The sequence below is a fragment of the Rhineura floridana genome, chromosome 22 (genome assembly GCF_030035675.1).
Source record: "Rhineura floridana isolate rRhiFlo1 chromosome 22, rRhiFlo1.hap2, whole genome shotgun sequence".
Taxonomy (NCBI): domain Eukaryota; kingdom Metazoa; phylum Chordata; class Lepidosauria; order Squamata; family Rhineuridae; genus Rhineura; species Rhineura floridana.
The window spans coordinates 13,244,764-13,253,961 of NC_084501.1; the positions used below are offsets into that span (position 1 = coordinate 13,244,764).

The window sequence follows — 9,198 nt, forward strand, 5'->3', positions numbered from 1 at the left end:
TATATGTGAAATTCAGATTTTTTGCTCCAATATGCATAATTTTACACTTGTTTATATTGAATTGCATTTGCCATTTTTCCGCCCATTCACTCAGTTTGGAGAGATCTTTTTGGAGCTCTTCACAATCCCTTTTTGTTTTAACAACCCTGAACAATTTAGTGTCGTCAGCAAACTTGGCCACTTCACTGCTCACTCCTAATTCTAGGTCATTAATGAACAAGTTGAAAAGTACAGGTCCCAATACCGATCCTTGAGGGACTCCACTTTCTACAGTCCTCCATTGGGAGAACTGTCCGTTTATTCCTACTCTCTGCTTTCTGCTTCTTAACCAATTCCTTATCCACAAGAGAGATCTCTGCTTGGCACTCCGGGGAGCAGCTGTGCTGGCTGGACCTGTCAGGAGTTGTAGTCCAAAGCATCTGGGGGGCATCACCTCGATGGCCGGCTGCATTAAGCAATTAGGTAATGTTTTTAAATAAATGGTTAACAACTAACAGTGGAATGAAACAAACAAAATGTAGGTCGACATATTTACTGCCAATTAGCTACCAGGCTAAGTTCAAGGTCCTGGTTTGGTGTATAAAGCCCTAGACAGCCTGGGACCGGGACACCTGAAAGAGCGTCTTATCCCTTATACCCAGTCAATCACTGCACTCTGATGAGGGCCTCCTGCGGATACCACCTCATCAAGAGGTTCCTTCCACACAATATAGGAGTCAGGCTTTGAGTGTGGTGGCACCTGCCCTATGGAACTCCCTCCCATTAAATATTAAAACAGGCGCCGTTTGTGGCACCTACCGAAGGGCTTCCTCTTCCAACAAGCCCTTTGAAGCAGAGATATTTCCCAGTCTGCATCTGCCCTGAAACTGCTTAGATGTTTTCAGAAGCTGCAGTTGTTTTGTCACTTGCGTGTGTTGGCGCCCTGGGCTCCTTTGGGGAGGAAGGGCGGGATGTAAATTTAATAAATAATGACAGTCAATAAAAATAACGTTCTCTCACTCAGTTCGCAAACCAGGCTGATCATCCTGAATAAGCAGAGCTCCCTGCGGTAGCTGGGCATCCAAGCCCCATTAAAGTTGGGGCACCTGCCTATGCCTTCAGAAGCAAGTTCCTCTTCTGCACCCCCCGCCCAACAAAGAGGCCAGAGGTCAGTCACCATTGCAGAAACACAGAAGCGTATTTTCTGGCGCAGAGAAGGCGAGGTTGCCAAGGAATGTGAAAGGATCGATGCTTTTCTTCGTGCTCTGCCCAACTGTGAGCCGTGTACACATCCACGCGGCAGGCCTCCTTGTCCTGTGAGCCATTGTGGTGGCAGGTACATGCTTGCTGAATTCCTGTTGCGTCCTTGGGGGTCTGCCCCCCCAAGCCTATTAATGAAGGAATGCAGGCCTTCTCTGATGTGCGACTCCCCCCCCCCTTAGCAACAGAAACTATTCCACCCCTGCTGGGAGGTTCACAGCTCACATGGAAACTCTCCTGTCAGCTGGTGGGAAATTGAGCATCTCACTAAGGAAGTCTTTTGTGTGTCCCAGAGTGGCGTTTCTGATTCATATCAGCATGAGCAGCCACTCCAACCGGCTTAGCGTTGCTACGTGCCCTGCTTCAGAAAAAAAGAAATCTGTTTCATGAGGAAATGCCCAGGTTTAAATCGGAATGATTGTGGCCACCAACTTGAATGGCTTTCAAAGAGGATTAGACAAACTGGGGGAGGACAAGGCTATCAGTGGCTACTAGCCACGGTGGCTACGCCTTGCTTCCATAGTCGGAGGCAGTCTGCTTCTGAGCCCCACTTGCCGGAAACCGCAGGAGTGGAAGAGTTGCTCTTGCACTCGGGTCCAGCTTTGGGGCTTCCCCTTCGGGGCATCTGGTTGGCCACTGTGAGGACAAGATATGCTGGACTAGATGGGGCCCCCTTTGGCCTGATGCCCCAGGGCTCCTCACAGGGTTTGGATTGTTGTGAGAACTGATCAAGGCTCAAGCAGATGGGGTCGCTGGGAGTCCAAAGTCCTGGTTAATTTCTGTACAGCCAGCCGTCCTTCCCATGCCACGTGTGTGGCAAAGTTTAGCGGGGGCGTCTTATCGCACTCCTGATTAGCTCCTTGGCTAGCAGGCTAAGTTGGAGAGGCTTAGATCGGAGCCCGTAAACAGAGGGGAATGCCATTTCATTAAAGCACATGCACGCGTTAAGAATTCCCATGCTGAATTATTTATTTATTTATATTTATTTATTTATTACATTTATATACCTCCCCATAGCCTCCGGGTGGTTTACAGCAATTAAAAACCATAAAAACAAATATACAAATTTTAAAACACACAAAACAATTTAAAAATACAATTTAAAAACAATTTAAAAACACATGCTAAAATGCCTGGGAGAAGAGGAAAGTCTTGACCTGGCGCCGAAAAGAAAACAGTGCTGGTGCCAGGCACACCTCGTCAAGGAGATCATTCCATAATTTGGGGGCCACCACTGAGAAGGCCCTCTCCCTTGTTGCCGTCCTCCCAGCTTCCGAATTAGACCAAAAGCCTTTTGATTCTGCCAGCCAGATGCTTCTGGGAAAGCTCACACAAGCTGGGTATGGAAGTGATGTCTCTCTTTATGGGGAAGGGCCACAGGTCAATGGTCAGAGCACCTGCTTTGCACGCAGAAGGTCCCAGGTTCCACACCCATCATCTCCACATAGGCTCTCTGAAACTCTGGAGTGCTGCTGCCGGTCAGTGGATGCAATCCTGAGCTAGATGGGCCCGAGGCTTTGACTCAGTGCAGGGAATGTATCTCTCCTCTATTGTGCATACCAGGTAGACTGCCTCTGAACAAGGAGGTTCCACTAAGCCACTACAGACAAATAGCCCTTGCTAGATCGCCCCTTCCCCATGAATTTGTCTGACTCTTTCTTGCAAGAAACCATCTAAGCCGGCAGCCGTTGCCACACCTTGTGATGGGGCCTTGGGTTGGTTATTCTTTCTCAGCTTAACCCACCTCACAAGGTGGGTGTGAGGATAAAACGTGGGTAGGGAAGAAGAGAAGTGAGGATTCTCTCCTTCCTGAGGGTTCATGGAGGATAGGGTGATCACTGGCTACCAGCCACGATGGCTATGATCTGCCTCCACTGTTGGAGAAAGTAACCTCTCAGTGTCTCTTGTTCTTGATTGCCCGCCCTTCAACAGGTCCCAGGGTGGGTTACAAAATCTAAAATACAACATTAGAAAGAATTAGAACACATTTCAATCACAAAAATAAGGTGGGTTCTGAAAACGTGTATCTCAGGAGCCGAAGGCCGGGGCGAAGAAGCGCGTCTTTAGCGTTCGCCAACAATTGTACAGCGAAGGTGCCGGACGCACCTCTGTAGGCGTGTTGTTTTATTTATTTATGAAAATATTTGTATACCGCTATTTGGTTAAAAACACCAAAGTGGTTTACAACGCTTTAAAAATGAAAACAGAACCATAGAATAAAAAAATTAAATATACAATTAAAACAAAGGGGATTTGGCCATAGGCTGCTGGACTAGGTGGGTCTGTGGCCTAACCCAGCTACAGGGCTCTGTTCTGATGTTCTTAAGCTGCTCCATTTCATTGAGGAGAATTCCTTGGGGGCGGGTAAGCCACCACTGTGACACAAGAGTGCTCTCAGTGCCCAGTGTGGAAGTGAGGAGCCAGGCTGTGCTACCAGCCCGCTGTGTAACGACGCGATATCTGTAAGGTTCAACTTTCACCTCCCACTGAGCCCTGGGGGACGATGGTCAACATTCCTGGCATAGCAACCCATGAACTGTAGCCATGGGAGTCAGCAATGCTAGGATTGCAACAATATTTATCCTTCCTTGCTGGCAGCCCTCAGGAGGGGAATCAGTTCCACCTTGCGCAAACCAGCCCTCCTTAATCAAGAATTCTTGCCAGCTCCCCTTATCATCAGCAAAGAAAGACCTTTATTGTCCTTAACTCAGTAAGTCAAGTTTTGTAAACGTCTCCTGTTTTCCCTTATGATGGTTGGACGCAAAGTTGTGCAGTTCAGGGTCTGGGGAGAGAGGCCCCTGTGAAGTTTATCTTTGCTCCAAGGGGAGAATTTTTTTAAAAAAAAAATTTGCTACAAAGGGAGGGGAAGAAATTGCCAACCCCCCCCCCTCTCCACTCTTCATGGTAGGGCTGTATACATGGTGCATCTGAGAAAGTACAGGATTTGGAATCTTGCAAAACTCTGTTTTAAAATGCTAATTAAACTTCTAGTCCTTATGAACTGCAAAAACCAGCTGGCAACCAGTGGTGGCGAGCACTGCCTGCTGATCAGTTGAAAGCAGCAGGTGCAAAGGAATATGGGAAAGCTGCCTTTTCAGCTCGAGGGCCGCATTCCCTTCTGGACAACCTTCCAGGGGCCACATGCCACATGGTGAGCGAAGCAACAAGACACAGATTTCACCTTTGAAGCATTAGGAGTTACCTAATTTCTACACACACTTGCACACCCCTCTGTATTCAGGTAAGCAACAGGCGTTATCAGAGACCAGGCAAAAGCTTTTGGAGTGTGAAACAGCCAGTGAGGGGTGTAGCCTGGGTGGAGTTCTAAGGGCCGGATAGAGAAGCCCGGAGGGCCACATTTGATTTCCCCACCCCGCTCTGAAGGAAGTAAAATGGGTCATGTTCATGGGTTGTTTACATGGTGCATCAAAGGTATGTGGTAGGCACAGAAGCCTCCGTTTGTCCTCTTCTGCAGTCTTGAGAAGCTGGCAGTCTGTACGCGAGCGAGTGAGCCGTTGGCTTCAGACCTTTGGCCGTTGTTTTGCTCTCAGCTCTCCCTGCCAATCGAGCCTTGATCAGCCATAAACAGCACGTGGGGGGCAGGGAGAGGAAGCCAGCTGGGCAGGGGAGCCAAGATGCAACTTGCAGAATGCAGAAACCGCGGCTGATTTGGATTTGCACCCTTCTTCCACTTCCTCCTTCCTCTAGCTGGCTCTGGGGATGCTCTGCAGTCCTTACAGCATCTGAGGGCCCTCGATTTTGAGAACCAATTGAAATGGAGCAATCAAAAGCAAGAACCAGCAGGCAAATCGGTTCCAATCTCACCTTGGCCATCAACTCACTACAGTGCAGATCCGCCCCATACATTTAAAGCACATCCAATACACGTTTAAGGCACATGATGTCGTCGTCCCCCCAAGAATCGTGGGAATTGTAGTTTGTTAAGGATGCTGGGAAGCTGTAGCTCTGCAAGGAGGAAAACTGGTTTCCAGGATTCTTTGGGGGATGTCATGTGCTTTAAATGTGCGTTGAATGTGACTTAAACACATGGTGTGGATCTAAGAATCCTGAGCCACGCTGCTAGCTCTCAGTCAATCCCCCCCCAAACCTGCCACAAAGGGATAACCCTGCTGGCCTACCTTACAGGGTTCTTGTTGGAAATGCCACGCTAACGTATGTAAAGCGCTGTAAGTTTGAACACTTGGATCTGGTACTCAAGGCAACACTTCCAAAAAAATGGAATTCATGCCTGTGTGATGGTTAGATCAGAGGTGGAGAACCTAAGATCCGGGGAGACCAAATGCAGCCCTCCAGACCTCCCGGTCCGGCCCTCGGGGCTCTCCCCAGACCACACCCCTTCTTCCCAGGCCCCGTTCCAGCCCTGCTCCATGACCTGCTTGTGGGCTTTTGCCTGCCTGGAATAAAGCTGTGCTGATGCCTCTTAGTTGCCTAGATGGAGAAATGTGGGTCTAAAAGCCTCCAATGTTTGCACAGCCACCAGTACAGAGGGAGGAGCCATTATCTGTTGCTTCACCCACTTTTGCCTGTGGCCCCCAGAAGGTTCTGCGGCCTCCAGGCTGAAAACGGTTCCCCCTCCCGTGGCTTGGGCAGAGGGTGGCTCACGTGGCTGAAACCGTCCTGTGCAGGGAAGAGGCCTGTGGATGGGTATTGGTCATGGCTATGGGGGCCCTTTGGAGGGCACCACAGCTTTCCATGCAAGTCGGTGGGGATGGGCAGGAAGGAAAGGGCTTGCGGGCTTCCCCTGGGGGCATCTGGGGGTCACCATGGAAAACAGAATGCTGGACTAGATGGGCCTTTGGTCTGACCCAGCAGAGGTCCTTTGACATTGCTATCCAGGATAGTTGGGAATGGAACTTCCATGTTCTGGAGCAGTCAACCTCAGAACACCAGTTGCTGGGAATGTGCCGATGCATTCAGGTCCCGCTTGTGGCCTTCCAAAGAGGCATCTGGTCAGCCCCTGTGAGAGACAGGAGGCTGGACTAGATGACCCCCTTTTGCCCTGATGCAGCTGCAGGGCCCTACTTAGGTTCTTAAGTTTTGTTTTGTTTTTAAGCTGATCCTCTGCACCATCACAACGTTCCTCTTTTTATTTTTTCCACAGTCCTCCTGAAATGCCTGCTAACAGCAGCATGCTGTTTGGAAAGCTACAGTCAGTTACTGTCCGCCCCTAAAAGGGAAAAGGCACCCTGGATATGCTCAGAAGCATTTTGTCCGTAAGTACATTCTTCCCTGCCCCCCCCCCAAAATGTACACAACACCTCCTCTTCTTCATCAGCAGGGCATTCTGCATATGTTCTAAGCCACCCTGGCAGAAATATTTGAACACAAATATTTAAAAGAGCAGTTCAGCATTTAAAAGAAAAACACAGGCGCATATATTGGAAAAGCCGTTTTCCCTGCATGTTGGAACATGCCTTCTCCTTTTTCCAGAACTGCTGGGCTGCGTGCATTCAGGTAGATACGCCAAGCTGGAATCCAATTTCGGCTGTGCTTTGTTTACCTTGGCGCTAGCTGAGCCAGCCCGGAGCTGACTGAGGCCTCTGGAATGTCTCTCGGTGGGAACACAATGTTCAAAACAGCCACGGAAGCCAAACAAACATGAATCTGGCCATATCTGAGAGCTAGTCTGGGTAACGATTCCCATCCCACACAAACACACACTCTTTGCCAGTTTGGCTCCCGGAATCATTTCTCAAACAGCTGTTTATTGCCAGAATGGGAAATCTGTAGCCAGTGGAGGCTAGTCCATTAGGGTTAACCGGGCACTGCTCCACCAGCCTCGGCCAGCCCTCATCACCCTGTCTTATTACTTACAACCAGTCCAGGGGGTGCCATTGCTTTCCTCCTCCTCCTCCTCCTCCATCTCAGTGTTGCCCTTGCAGAACTCAGCAGGGAAGAGCATGGAGCCGAAGCTAGAACGAGTTGGCTCTGCTGGCCATTGGCTCCGGCTCTGCCTGCTGTTGGGCTTCCTGCCTCCCACCCCACCAGTGCGCATAGATGTTGGTGGGCTACATCATTGTCCCTGAGCATTGAGCATGCTGGCTGCTGGGGTAATAAGGAGACTGAAATGACAATTTAACAGAAGGTGTTGGACTACTATCTGGGAGACCAAGGTTTGAATTCCCACATAGCCACGAAGTTCATTGGGTGACCTTGGGCCAGTCACTGCCTCTCAGCCTCATGAAAGCCTATTCATAGGGTCGTCATAAGTCGGAATCGACTTGAAGGCAGTACATTTATATACCGCTCAATTGTAAAGAAACCTCCAGTGTAAAATGCTGCATGCCTCATACCTGGCGTTGCTCAGGGATTCTCAGAAATCAGTTTCGAAATCAGTGGCTAAAACCAGTGCGGTTTTGAACAGTTCAATCTGCCATCTTGATTCAGAACCACGTCTAATTGTACCCAAACAGAAGGTGAAGATCTGCTCCTGTTCCCATGCAAAATCTGGTTGAAAAGTCAGCCCTGTTATGAAAGTTCCAGTCCTCCGTCTCGATTCGAAATGGCATCTAACTGCATCCAAACTTAAGACGAAATCCTGCTCTTTGAGCTCAGGAACCGTCATGCAAAGTTTGGTTATGACATCGGAAGAGGGGTCCAAACGCATAGCAAACAATCAACTTTCCAATGTATATGGTGGATACCTTAAAACAGTAAATAAACTAGGGGCTTCTGCCCTTGCATACTTTGTGTGCCAACCCCACCACCTAACCCCAGCCCCCCTCCCCAAACGAAAAGGCCCCAAAAGCTGCAACCCTCAAATGGGGGGTTGCACTGTCCCCTTGATCATTTTGGTTGCCCTTTCCTGAACCTTTTCTAACTCCCATTTTTGAGGTGAGGCAACCAGAACTATGCACAGCTACATTGCTGAGCCGATTTTAAGTCTGGCTCTCTCCCCGCGACATTCAAACCAATTGCCAGTCTGAAACCTCGCCTGTGTTCTGATCGCAGCACAAAATCCGTTGCCGGCTGCCATCAAGACTTTTGGGATATTCACCACCACCACCCCTTGGGCCAAGACAGCTTCCTGATTTTTCAAACCAGACATTGTTTTGTAATCCCAGGGTGAGAAGAGTGAGGGGAAGTTCTCTCAGTCTTGTATTTCCGGCTGCGTGCTCAGATGCTGCATGGTAGGGTGGCGACGCCTAGTGGTTAAAAAAAAGGCAATGCTTTTAGAACCAATGAAATGGCAAAGCTAAACTGAGGCACCCAGGAAACAGGCGGCTTATGCGGAGTCAGACCGTTGGGTCCATCTAGCTCAGTATTGCTGACACTGATCAGCAGCAGCTCTCCAGGATTCCAGGTGTGTGTGGGGGTCCCAAGTCGACCCTGACCTTGAGCCAGATGTGATCCTGGCAGCATGGGGATGAGGAACCTGTGGCCCTCCAGATGTTGCTTGACTCCTGGCCAGCATAGCCAGTGGTCAGGGATTATGGTGTTTGTAGTCCAACGACATTTGAAAGGCCAGAGTCATCCCTCCCTGAACTAGCTAGCATCTCTTACGCTAGCTGAAATCTCCCAGTTACAAAGGGTTCGTTTGCAGCTAGGGTCAGAGGAGAAATTGGATTCAATTGGCATTTAAAAGCCAAATCAATCAAACTCGCACCTTCAGTGTTTCTAGAAGGTAGGAGTGGGGTACCTGTAGCCCTCTAGATGTTGTTGGACTACAACTCCCATCAGCCCCAGCCAGAACAGGAGTCTCACAACAACTGCGAGGACCACAGGTTTTCCCATTCCCCAATATATGGAATTCTGATCAGTCAGAAGTTTAGAGCAGGGCACCAATCAAAAAGGGGGAGGTGGGAAAATTCTAGATCAGGTATGGGGAGCCTTTGGACTACAACTGACAAAACAATGTTTTTCAGTGTAACTGTGTTTTAGAATGTTTTTAACTGTAACTGTGTTTTAGAATGTTTTAAACCCTTTTTAGAATACTTT

The 9,198-nt window shown here is 49.1% G+C and overlaps 1 long non-coding RNA gene across 4 annotated transcripts in view; it reads left to right on the top strand.

Annotated features, from left to right (window-relative positions):
- The window catches only part of LOC133374681 (uncharacterized), a 40,841-nt gene that overhangs the window by 26,525 nt on the left and 5,118 nt on the right, over positions 1–9,198 (top strand). For 3 of the 4 annotated variants that reach the window (XR_009759936.1, XR_009759937.1, XR_009759938.1), the window contains 2 exons: positions 1,004–1,147; positions 6,362–6,473. This is a non-coding gene — a long non-coding RNA (uncharacterized LOC133374681). The remainder of the gene's footprint in view (positions 1–1,003; positions 1,148–6,361; positions 6,474–9,198) is intronic. The other variant, XR_009759939.1, reaches the window with a different exon arrangement.